Source organism: Sminthopsis crassicaudata, chromosome 6 (assembly GCF_048593235.1).
Source record: "Sminthopsis crassicaudata isolate SCR6 chromosome 6, ASM4859323v1, whole genome shotgun sequence".
Lineage (NCBI taxonomy): Eukaryota > Metazoa > Chordata > Mammalia > Dasyuromorphia > Dasyuridae > Sminthopsis > Sminthopsis crassicaudata.
The window spans coordinates 4,099,777-4,113,263 of NC_133622.1; the positions used below are offsets into that span (position 1 = coordinate 4,099,777).

General features: G+C 37.9%; 2 long non-coding RNA genes across 2 annotated transcripts in view; one reads left to right on the forward strand and one right to left on the reverse strand.

Annotated features, from left to right (window-relative positions):
- Positions 1-13,487, forward strand: part of LOC141547666 (uncharacterized) — a 519,112-nt gene that overhangs the window by 452,722 nt on the left and 52,903 nt on the right. The gene's annotated exons all lie outside the window — the stretch shown is intronic.
- LOC141547894 (uncharacterized) lies at positions 6,581-7,858 on the reverse strand. The gene is made up of 3 exons (XR_012483657.1): positions 7,786-7,858; positions 7,093-7,268; positions 6,581-6,808 (listed from the first exon to the last, which is right to left on the reverse strand). It is a non-coding gene; the product is annotated as an uncharacterized LOC141547894 (long non-coding RNA).

The window sequence follows — 13,487 nt, forward strand, 5'->3', positions numbered from 1 at the left end:
TACCTCTGAGTGTGGCTTCAAGGAAAGGATCTTAAAACTCTCCTGTAATTTATCCACCTATCCAAATTCTGCCCATCCATTGCAGAAGGCAATCTAAAATTGGGAATGCGTGAGTAGTCTTAGGGGATCGGAGAATTCCCTGCAAACGAAAAACAAAACAAAATATTTTATTGTACAGATCTTTATCTGAAATTTAGTATTTCCTTCAATTATTTACAATTACAATTACAAGCTTCACTAGTTAGTTAATAACTAACTAAATAACCAAACAAATAACTAAAAGGTAAAGAAGTCCTGTGTTAAGGGCTCTCTCAAATTCTAATACCTGCTTGAATTCTCCCCCATGTTACTCTCACTTCTATGCTCCCTCCTTTACCAAATTCTTACGAAATATATCTACGTTACTATCTGCACTTAAAAAACATACTACTTTTTGTTGTGAAGGAATCCATCTCTTCCTAGCTAGAGCAGAAGAAAGATCATTTTAAGCAATTGCTACTTTATAGTTCTTGGCTATATGCCAAAATTGTTGAACAGAGTTAGAAACTTAGCAGGCCTCCAGAAATAGTCGATTGATTGATTATTTGATTGGGAAGACAATAAAGTTGCTGCAATAAGCTCTCCCCGTTCCCTTAGCATACCTAATCAAGGTCATATTTGTATTTAGGAATATACCAATAGTAACATTTCTTTGGGTGAAAGGCCTTTCATGTACATGATCATGCTTTATCCTTATGATAGCCAACCCTAGGAGGTAAATAATATGCAAATATCACTATAACTATCTTACATATTTTACAAATGGGATCATAAGGGGCCTGAGTGCCAGGCTAGGTATTTTTCACTCATAATCCAAAAATCTTTCTGTGATAACTCCCTGATTTTCCAGAGTGCGTGCTGAGAATGAGCATTCCCGTGAACAGAGATAAAGTCTATTTTTATAATGACTCATCTTCCCAACAAAGACATTTGTTGAAATATGAACCCCTTTGCTAATGATCAAATTAGGTGGGGGGAGGGAAAAGGAAGGGCTTATCTTGTCTTCCTTTCTCATTATTTCATTGTCTTCCTTATCAAACAATCAATCAATCAGCTATTTATGGAGTTCCTACTAAGTCCCTAATTTTGTATTGGAGATTTTGGGATTTGGCCAACAAAAACACTTTTATAAATGGCAGTTATTAATGTTCTGGTGCTGATGATGACAATGATGATGAAGGAAATTAAATGAAATATATGCGCTGTGAGATTATTTTGAAAGGAAGCAGGAAACATGTCTCTGCTTTCACAGTATATCCTGAATGACTAGAGATTTATGAATCTTTTGAGGAAATGCTTCTTAGATCCCTTCAGGCATCTATTCTAACTCTTGGAGGGTCTTCACATGAATAGTGTAGCCAGTTCCTAGTTATCCACCCACTCATGGCAAGGCCAGAAGCACATAGGAAGCTTTTCCTGTGAGCCAGGCCTTGTAATAACTTCTGGGAATCCAAGCAAAAAGGAAAAGACAGTAACTGTCCTCTGGGACCTTGTGCTCCAATGGTGGGGAGCGAAAGGTGGGAAGGAATCACCCACGGTCAATCAGAAGTGGAACTAGAGAAAGAGAAAGCTGGCCAGTCCAAGTGGAGGATAGTGGGGGGGGGGCACAAACGTGGATCCCCAGGGAGAAGGCTGCAGGAAGCCAAAGGCTGTGGGGACTGAGGGATGGTCAAGGGGCACAGGAGGGCTGAGGCAGGTCAGAAGCAGAACCAGAAGAAGAGTGCTTGAAGATGGAGTTCTGAATCCTCAGCCTCTGGCTCTGGGAGCCAGCTGTGGTGAGGTAGAAAGCAACTGGGCACTCAGAAAGCCCAGCTCTTGCCCAGGCCCTGCCCCCCACTAATTTTGGGAAGCTTATTTAATCCTCTGGCACCGAGTTCCTCTTCAGTGCTCTCCAGTTTTCTAAGTCCAGGGCAAAAGTGTCTATCTGGATAATCCAGAGAATGGACAGCACGTCCCAGAACAAACCAGATTTGTGGCCAAGGCCTCATTCCACCTTCTGCAGGGGACATTGTAGCACTTTGTGCCACAAGCCATTCAAGGTAAAACGCTTAACAGTGTTCACTTGATTTCTCTCCCATCTCTCTCCCATTTCTTGTCTTTGTTTCCTTCAAGCAATACAGAGGAGGAGACAGCTGAGAGCATAAAAGGATGAGAATAACATAATGGGAAGATGTTAAAAAGCTTCCTTGAATTCCAAAATACAATGTTACATAACAAATAAGTTACATTTGTCAGGATGGAATAATATAAGAATGAGCTAAATAAAAAGGCAAAACCTGCCCTCATTTCCAAAGATTTTCAAATGGCCAATATAAACAATTTAATGGTTTTGTATTTAAAAAAGATATTTCAATTTATTTTATTAAATGTTTCCTAATTAAAAATTTTAACAATCATTTTTTTAAAATTGTGCTTTCCAAATTCTCTCCTCCAGCCCTTTTTCCTCTTTTTTTTTTTTAAATAATAAAGCAAACACTTTGATTTAGGTAATACATGTGAGGTCATGGCAAATATATTTCTATATTAGTTATGTTGCAAAAGAAAACACAAACAAAATAGGACTTAAAATAAAGTTTAAAATATGTTCTGTCCGTATTCTGATCTCTCTCTCTGATGGATATTTTTCATCACAGATTCTTTGAATTGTCTTGATAAGGGTAGCTAAATTTTTCAGACATCATCATCCTTATAATATTGTTGCTGTTGTGTACAGTATTCTCCTGGTTCTTTTCACATTAGTTCATGCAAGTTCACCTCATCCTGCTCATCATTTCTCAAAGCACAATTGTATTTCTTCAAAATCATATGCTTTAACTTGTTTAGCCCTGATTCAAGTGGCGAACTTTCTTTCAATTTCCAGTTCTTTGATACCACTAAAAGAACTGATTATATAGAATATATATATTACATATTATGTAATATATCCATATATTATATATGTGTATATGTATGTATATATGTGTGTATCTATATGTGTATATAAATATGTGTGAATATACATATATATATTTTTTTACCCTAAATATATATGTATATATACATATGTATGTATATGTGTGTATATATGTATATATATATATATATATATATATATATATATATATATATATATATATATATATCCCCTTTTCTTTGGTCTCTTTTGATTTAGACTTATAAATGGTATTTCTAAGTCAAAAGGTTTCCAAGTTTGATAGCTCTTTGAACATAATCCCATAGTGTCCTCTAGAATGGGTTGGATTAGTTCACAACTCTACCAGCAAGACACTAGTGTCCCATTTTTTCCACTTTCTCTTCCGTATTTGTCTTTTCCTTTTCTATCACTCTAGTCAGTCTGATAAATGTGAAGCAGTATCAGAACTGTTTTAACTTATATTTTTCTAATCAGTCGTGATTCAGAGATTTTTATATTGTGGCTATTAATAGTTTGAAGTTTTCTTCTGAAAACATTCATTTCTTAGGGATTTTATTGTTTGTTTTTCCCCATGAAACTATCTCCTAGTTTTATTTGCTAATTCATTTTTTTTAACTTTTGACCTTTCAGTTTTATTACCATCTCCTTTTTTAGGATTTGCATTCTGGTATTTAATTAGGGATTTTTAATTTGTTTTTTTTTTTTTCTATTTTTTTCATTTGCATGTCTAATTAATTGATCTGCTTTTTCTCCATTTTATTGATATACTCATTTAAAGATTAATTTCCCTCCTGAATAATAAATTAGCTCTATCCCATAGATTTTCAATGTTTTCTAATTGTTGTAATTTTCTTTAATGAAATTATTGATTTTTTATGATTTGTTTTTTATTCTCTCATTATTTAGCATCAGATTATTTAGTTTCAAACTAGCTTTTAATCTATGCTTCCATGGCCCTTTATTAAGTTTTATTGCATTATGGTCTATTTACTTTTTTTTTTTTTTTTTGCTTTTCTGCATTTGGTTGTGAGATTTTTTTTTTAATGTCCTAATCTGTGTACCTCTGATAAATACTTCTATTCCTTTCTATTCCCTTTCAGCTTCCCTCCTCTCCCTCCCCAGGTCTACTTTATCTAAATTTTCTAAGATTTCATTCAACTTCTTGACTTCTTTCTTATTTATTTTGTTGTTAGATTAATCTGGCTCTGTTATCAGAATATTGAGGTTCCCTACTAGTGTAGTTTTACTGTCTATTTATTCATGTAATTCATTTACTATTTCCTTAAAAAATGCAGATGCTTTGCCATTTTGAAAGTCAAATTTTCTATTCAACTCTGGTCATTTCATCAGGAATGCTTGAAAAGCCTCTAGTTTCTTAAAAATCTATATTTCTCTTGGAAAGATTATATTCATATCAGCTGTGGATGGCTTTGTTATTTTCAGCAGTACAGTGATCCAAGACTACCCTGAAGGGCTCATGATGAAAAATGCTATCTATATCCAGAGAAAGAACTGATTGTGTCTGAATACAGACTGAAGCATGCATTTCTTGAGTTTTTTGGGGGGAGTGAGGAGATCTGTGTTTTCTTTTCTGACATGACTTTATAGAAATGTTTTGCATAATTTCACATGTGCCTTCTCAATGAGGGGGAGGTTGGGGAGGAAGGGAGAGAATCTGGAACTCAAAGTTTTAAAAACAAATGTTAAAATTATTTTCTTTGTAACTGAGGAAAATAAAAATATTCAAATATAAAAAAGTAAAAAAAAATTATATCCAGTTTTTCTGGATAGGTTATTCTTTTTTTTTCATTTGTTATTTTATTTATAATTTTTGACAGTATATATGCATGAGTAATTTTTTTTAACATTATCCCTTATTCATTTTTCCAAATTATCCCCTTCCTCCCTCTACTCCCTCCCCTTGATGACAGGCAATCCCATACATTTTACATATGTTACAGTATAACCTAGATACAATATATGTGTGTAAATCCCATTTTCTTGTTGCACATTAAGTATTACATTCCGAAGGTATAAGTAACCTGGGTAGATAGGCATGGATAGGTTATTCTTAATTGCAATGTTAGATCTTTTGCCTTATGGGACATACTATTTCAAGCACTCTTCTAAATCTTGTGGCTCCATGATATTTGAATGGCTTCTATCCCTTTGACTTAGGAGCTCTAGAGTTTAGCTATAATATTCCTGGGAGTTTTCATTTTATATTATCTTTCAATAGAGATGGGTGGATTCTTTCAGTTTTAATAGTTTTATGGTGAGGTCCTTCTTGTTTGCTTATTTTCCCACCCTATTTCTTGATTTGGAAGTTTTTGTTAATGCTGGGCTCTGTTCCCAGAATGAGGGAAGAGAGAGGCTTTTTTGCCCTGTTAGAGCTAGTTCTGAGATTTTGGAAGGTTTCAGTGGATCCAAGATGTTATATCCGGGAGAGAGGTTTATTCACTGCTTTCTTGATCTGCACTCTGGTCCTTTCCCATGAAGGACCTTTCTTCTCTTGGAACTAGAAATTTACTCTGTGTCCCTGATCTCCTGGGACCTGAAGTGATACTGTTTCTCTGGGCTTCCTTCCTTCTCGATGTAGGCAGTGAAGTTGCCAGAGTCTGGGCCTGTATTTGGTACTAGAGAACAGGAATATCCCAATGACTGCTTTCTGACCATTGTGTGGGAGCCCCTGAAGCTGCTGCTGTTTCTCTCCATCCAGTCCCACCACTGGTGTTTCATCCAGGTGGCCTCTGGGACCAGCCTCCCTTCCAACCCCCAGGTCACAGATCTCTCTCTATGACCTTCTGTATTGTTTGGGGCAGAAGAATGTCTTACCTTGTGTTATCTCTGCCCCCTTAGAGTCTGATTTGAGATGCACTTTCCAAGTTGTTGGGGGGGATGTTGGGCGAGCTCTGCTCCCCTACTCCCATATCTCTGCTTTTGGAAGCCCACATGTAATATATTTATTGAGGATTAGCTAGAATCTAACCACCGAGAAGCAGAGGTACAGAAGATTTAGTCTGAACCCTTAAGGAGTTGACAATTCACTTAAGAAAGTAAGATGGGAGAAGTAGCAATAATAGTACAGTGTTTCAAAGGACATTGAGTGTTGGAGGACCCACTTTGTGATCTTGGACAATGCACTTAAAATTTCTGAGCCTCACCTTCTTTGTTAGCCATCTAAGGGGCTTGAACTAGATTGTTTCAGGATTTCTCTGCTCTCCTCCCCCCCCCCCCAAGTACTAATGTCTACCATTCATTCATTCCTGGCTCTGCAATTTATATGACTTTGGGCAAATCCTGTATTCCCCTTCTGGTCCTGTTTCCTCATCTGCAAAATGAGGGAGTTAAAAGTTGCTGAACTGTAAGTGACTTCTGATTCTAAAACCCCATGATCCTAAAGGAATCTTATTTAACCATATTTATTACAAGATATCTCGCGATCTGTTAGTGTACACCTGCCAAACGAAGGGTCTAGACAGTGGTAATGGTAATGTCATCGAAGTTCAAAGGAGCAGAAAAGACATTGTCTCATTGCCATGATCACGAAAGGCTTCAAGGAGAATGGGGATAGATAAATAAAAAACCATTCGAACTAAATTCCCTGGCTTGTTAATTGTACTAAATTTCAAGACTAGCAAACAGAAGGGAAGATAGCACAAAGCAATGGAAAGAGCTCAGAACTTAGATGGAGAAGACCTTGTTTCTTATTCTGGCAAAACCATCAAACAGATTTGTGCCTTTGGGAAAATCACAACCCTTCTGAGCTTTACTTATGTGCAAATTGGGGGTGATAAAACAGACTTCTCATCTCTGGGCTGTTGTGGTCAATAAGACGGCGTATGTGATTGTAACCTGAAAGAGCCATATAATTGTCAGTCGCTATTAATATTCATCATTCACAGTAGGATCTATTGTTGCTTGAGAATGAAAACACAGATGCATGCAACACCAAAGTTGATTACAGTTTCTGTCCAATTTATTCATTGCTTTATTCCACAGTATTTTCTTTTTCTCCACTGAAGTCTATATTAATTCATTTTACAATTATTCATCTTCCACACGGGGCTGCATTAAGAAGGGGTATACCTTTACTAGGAAAATGATTATTCCACTATATTCTGGAAATCAAAACTTACCTGAAATATGATATTCAGTTCTTGTCATCAAGGTTCAAGAAGGACGTTAAAACATCAGAGAGTATTCAAAAGGAGGCAGTTAAGATGGTAAGAACACCAGAACAGTATCGTATGAAATTCATTGAAGGATTCAACCAAGGATTCACATTCAGTCAAAAGAATTAGCTGTGTTTAACCTGGAAAAGTGAAGGTTTGAGGATGATATGCTAGTGAAAGGCAGTCATAAAAAGTAGGGATTTGGACTTATTCCATCTAGACCCAGAAGTCTGAACCAAGAGCAGTGAGTATAAATTTCTAACAGATCAAGGCAAGTTTGATTTTAGAAGGAGGATAATAACAATTTGCTAAAATAAAATTGTTCACAATTGGAATGGAGTGATGGTTCAAATGATAGTTCCTTTTCTTTGGAGGTCTTTAAATAGAGGCTGGGCTAACGCTTAGAGGTTTGAGTTAAGCTTTCTTTTGCATATGGATTTTACTACATGGCTGTCCTCCTTTCTGTCATGGAGTTTCATCCAGGTGGCCTCTGGGACCAGCCTCCCTTCCAACCCCCAGGTCACAGATCTCTCTCTCTCTCTCTCTCTCTCTCTCTCTCTCTCTCTCTCTCTCTCTCTCTCTCTCTCTCTCTCTCTCTCTCTCTCTCTCTCTCTCTCTCTCACCTTTTGTATTGTTTGGAGTAGAAGAATGTCTTACCTTGTGTTATCTCTGCCCCTTTAGAGACTAATTTGAGATGTTCTTTCCAAATTGTTGCTCAGCTCCCCTACTCCCTTCTCTTTTCCTGCTGACCTCCCTGGCTTCCTTTAAGTCCCAACAAAAATCTGGTCTTTTGCATGACGCCTTTCCAGTGCCTTCTCTCTATTAATTGTTTCCTACAAGTTTTATTTACTCTTCAGAACCCAATGCAGAAGCACTTTCCTCCAAGAGGCCTTTTTTGATCTCCTTAGAAAGAAATGATCACCACTGGGAAATCAAATTAACCAATCGGCAAGCAAAGATCAGATTCTAATGGAAGGGACAATATGTACTTTGAGAGAGACCTATAAAGTAAACACATAGAGTTATCATTAGAGTGGAAGGCTGGTCAGCTCTCATTCTAATTGCTTCTGGTCCTGTCTAAGTTATCTCTGCATTAGACGGGAGCTTCTAAAGTGATGTCATCATCGTCATCCTCTCACTGCTATCACCATAAGCCATTTTCAGGGCTTTTTGAGACCTAAGAAGTGCTGTTTTTATAACACCCTTGTGAAATGTATAAACTGAGTAGTAGTAGTAGTAGTAGTAGTAGTAGTGTAGTAGTAGTAGTAGTAGTAATAGTAGTAGTAATAGTAGTAGGTAGTAGTAGTAGTAATAGTAGTAGTAGTAATAGTAGTAGTAGTAGTAATAGTAGTAGTAGTAGTAGTAATAGTAGTAGTAGTAGTAGTAATAGTAGTAGTAGTAATAGTAGTAATAGTAGTAGTAGTAATAGTAGTAGTAGTAGTAATAGTAGTAGTAGTAGTAGTAGTAGTAGTAGTAGTAGTAGTAGTAGTAGTAGTAAGTAAGTATCAGAGCCAGGGCTACAAACCAGGCCCCTTTCCTCCACAGCTCTCTGCTCTTTCTTCTCTGCTCTGCTCCCTGATATCTTGGTATCTTCTCCAATTGTCTGGTATGGAACCAGAGAATCAGAGCTGATCTCAATGTAGAACCAGATGCTGAAAGGTTATCAATCCCAAAAGGGCAGCACAGTACTTCCACTCAGCAGTCAATGTTGATTGTAATGAAATAAAATAAATTGCTCAATGTTAATGAAATCCTTAATATAGTTTTAACCGGACCTTTTTGCATAACCACTTTTTTAAAATATGGAGAATCCTTTTTTTTTTTAATTTTTTTTTAATTTTTTTTTTTAAATTTCAGATGGGGTCAGTTCTCTTTGCCTAAGTACTAAGGAGCTAGACAGGTTCAGGTCACAAGGTCTATGATTATTAGAAGCTGAAAGGGAATCTACCACAATAAGAGCTCCACGTTTGTAAGGTAGGAGGTCCCTTAGCAGACATATGCTGATGCCCTCAGCCAGCTCAGACCTGGATAAGGTCCATTGCCTTGTTCCTTCTTGCCACAGGGACTAGGAACCTTTCAAGGTCATGCACAGGGGGCAGTAAACAACAGGGATAGGGGAAGGACAAGGGCAACCTTGGGTCTCTGTTGAGTTCACTTGCTGGTTTACATTGTTTGTGGCCATCCAAAGCTGGTATTATGGAAAGATGGAGTTGACCTGTGTGTTCACTAGTGTAGGGACCTGCCAGGTAAGAGACCTTGCCTCTACTTTGGTGGACAGAGAGCTTCTCCCACTTCCTGTCTTAGAGATTCGTGGCTCACCTGGGATAACACGGCTATGAAGGGTCAGAGGCTGGACTTGAACCAGTAGTTCTTGATTTCAACACCATCTCCTAAAGGTTACATCCCACTGCCAAAGGCAGTTGTGGGGGTTGGAGGGGGAGGTAGCAGACATAGTCAGAGGCGTAAAGTCCAGGGAACCTGAATCAAATGTGGTCTCAGACACCAGAGAGCTGGGTGACCCTGGACATGTCACTGTGCCCTGTCTGCATGCATTTTGTCAAGTACGCCAGATCCCTCCTAGGATCAATGTGAGGCTCAAATACGATTACTCAGTACAACACTGAGCAGAGCACCTGGCACATAGTAGGTGCTTAGTAAATACTTAATTTCTCCCTTCCTTTTATGATCTCCATGTGGGATCCTAAGTCTCAGAAGCTCAGTCAGATTCCATCCTAGGAAACCAAGGCCTGGAGAGATGACGTGAATCACACAGGGAGTAAATGGCAGCTTCCTCCCGAGGTACCCCCAGCATCCTGAACAAAGCAGGCGAGCTTTCTCAATGAGTCATATTGAGACACAGCAGGGGGTTGTATTAGCAGCAGATTCTTTTAAAAACTTGTTTTAAAATAATAGCATCACTAATAATTGCCTCGAAAATTAAGGAAAAATTAGCAAATAAAACTTTTAAATGGCCTCAGATAATTCAAAAAAGGCAAATGAAAGTTAGCAGATGAGAAGCCATAAGTGAAGGGAATAGAGCACAGATTTTGAGCTAGAAATGACCTTCCATGGCCTAGAGGCCCCATTTTGCAGAGCAGGAAACACATTCTCTTTCAGCTCCTCGGCTGCTGTTTCTGAAGCTGAATTGGAAGCGGGGTCTTCCTGAATCCAGCTCCATTTTGCTGTATTAACTGCGCCAGCCACCTCTCAAAGACTGGACCATTAACAACAACAAAAAAAAAATGGATAAAATGGGAAAAGCACTTGCAGAAATTAAAATTCATTGAAGAAATAGCGTTATATCAGTTCCCTGTGAGGAGTCATGAAAGTGAACTTTCTGGTTGGACAAGGTCTCAGGCAATCATCCGCTCATTTCCCTGATTCCTGTCATCTCTCTTGTTGGGCACACACACATACAGATATATACTTACTGTAATATATGGGTGTGTGTGTGTGTGTGTGTATATATATATATATATATATATATATGATATACATATACATGTATATACATACAAAAATTATATATATATATGTATATATATATATATATATATATATATGCATGTGAAATTAGAGGACTTGTTCCCTATTTCTAAAATACACACACAGATATATACATATTATATATTGTGTATCTGTGTATATATATATATATATGCATATACATATACATTTATATATGTATAACAATTTGACATATTATATATATATATATATATATATATATATATATATATATATATATATATGTGAAGTGAGAGAATTTTAGAATTAGATGTTCTCTAGCTCTAAAAGTCCACAAACACACACAGAGACACACACAGACACACACTAATAGAGGGAGTGGTAGTTTGTTTGTTTGTTTTTTTAAAGGAATTCACCCTCTGAGACCCAGAGACCCCAGGGTATAAACAGTGACCTTCTCAGTCTCTAACAGAGGGGGGCTTGCTGTCATCAGGCATTTGACAGAACGGATGCTGCAGCTCCGGGTCTCTGGGGGAGAGCAGATTAGCAGGGGGATGTGGCAGAAGAGAGGGGCTCCGGCCTTCAGCTGGTGGAAACACATTTCTGCCTGAAGCTCCAAGAGCAGGGACCTGCCTTCTCTCATAAACATACACAAGATCTCCTTTAGTGTTGAATTAAGCGATAGATGCAGGATGGGTTTGCCTACGCTGGAGCCCTTGCAGGGAGAATCTTCCAATGTTAAAGGTCAAAAGGACCTTAAAGATAAGGAACCCTTGAAAAGAGTTCCAAAACTAGATATCAGGGGGCTTATGAACTTGGGTGGGAAAAATCACTCAATTTTCTTTGAATTTTCTCTTCCTTCTTTTATGGAGGAGTCCATTAAGTTTCCCCAAACTGCCCAAGAATGCCTGAGACAAAAAAGAAAAAGAAAAACATTAAGAAGCCCTGGTAGAGTCCAGCTCCCCAACTTTATAGAGGAGAACCCTGAAAGTTGAGGTGTCTCATGCAAGGTCACAGAACCAGAACCACACTCCTCTGGGACCCATCACTATACAGAACCTTCTGTGTCACTCAAAGTAGGTCGAGCATTTTTGTCATTATGAACATCAATAGTGATGTTGAACTCTGTGATTATTTTTTTTCCAACAGAGATATTTTCCCCCCAATCCCTAAAACTGATCATCAGTTCCTCCATATTCAAAGCAAACCTTGTTGACTGTAGCTTAAAATGGGCATCCCATTCTCGCTGACTCCACATGATGTCGGCCCTTTGGTTAATGACCATGAGCCACTGCTACTCATCCCTGGGAAGATGTATGATGGCATCAAAATCATCTGAAGCTTTCTTGTCATTTGTGATGGTTTACAGGCTAGACTCTGGGCTCAGGGGAGAAGCTGATGTCTCTGACTTTATATTTGTTCCAGCCATGCTATTTTTATATACAGCAGACTTGCTAAAGTTAGAAAGGTCTCTTGGCTTTCCCATATCAAATGTGTATCAAATAGCATCTTTCATAGCATTACAATATATTCAAGCTGGAAGGGACCTTGGAGCTCATCTCTTCTACCCCTGCCATTTTGTACCTCGGGAAAATGAGGTCCAGAGAATTTCTATGGGACCTCCAACGCCACAGAGTTAGTGAAGAGAAGAGAGGGGATCCAAACTGCACTACAACTGCTTTCCAATCCTTTTGGGAAAGTAGGGGGAAAAGAAGGATGCTTGGGATTGGGAAAGACAGCTGAAATAGAGGAGAAGGAAAGGAACAGGTATTTATTAAGCACCTACTATGTGCCAGGGTCCGTGCTAAACTTTGCACACATCTCATTTGATCCCCCCAAACAACTTTGAGAGCCAGGACCTGTTATTGGTAGGTGCTGTCTGCTCTTTAGCTTTCTCATTTGTAAAAAAAAGGAATAATAGTGGCCCTGATTTCCTCTCTTGGGCGATGGTTTGAAAGATTTTTGAATTAATTTTTAATCTACTAAAATTTAAAATTGCATTAAGATTTTTGAGAAACCCTGCATACACATATGCATACATAGAACACAATATACATCTATCTCTCTATCTCTCTCTATATCTATCTATATATATACTTAAATACACAGAAAAATATGTGTGTATCTATATACATAGATACATGACACACACACCCCCACACCCCCATATATATATCTATATCTATATCTATATATATATATATATATATATATATATATATATATATATATATACACACACATATGTATCATCATAGCAGCATTAAATTTTTACATAAATCCTAAATACCTCCATCCGTTCTGGAGAGCAATCTGGAATTATGCCCCAAAAGTTATCAAACTGTGCATCCCCTTTGACCCAGCCGTGCTACTACTGGGATTATATCCCAAAGAAATACTAAAGAAGGGAAAGGGACCTGTATGTACAAAATGTTTGTGGCAGCCCTTTTTGTAGTGGCTAGAAACTGGAAAATGAACGGATGTCCATCAGTTGGACAATGGCTGAATAAATTGTGGTATATGAATATTATGGAATATTATTGTTCTGTAAGAAATGACCAGCAGGATGAATTCAGAAAGGCCTGGAGAGACTTCCAGGAACTGATGCTGAGTGAAATGAGCAGGACCAGGAGATCGTTGTATACTTCAACAACAATACTATATGAGGATCAATTCTGATGGACGAGGCCCTCTCCAACAATGAGATGAACCAAATCAGTTCCAATGGAGCAGTAAGGAACTGAACCAGCTACACCCAGCGCAGGAACTCTGGGAGATGACTATGAACCACTACAGAGAATTCCCAATCCCTCTGTTTTTGTCCGCCTGCATTTTGGATTTCCTTCACAGGCTAATTGTACACTATTTCAAAGTCTGATTCTTTTTGTTCA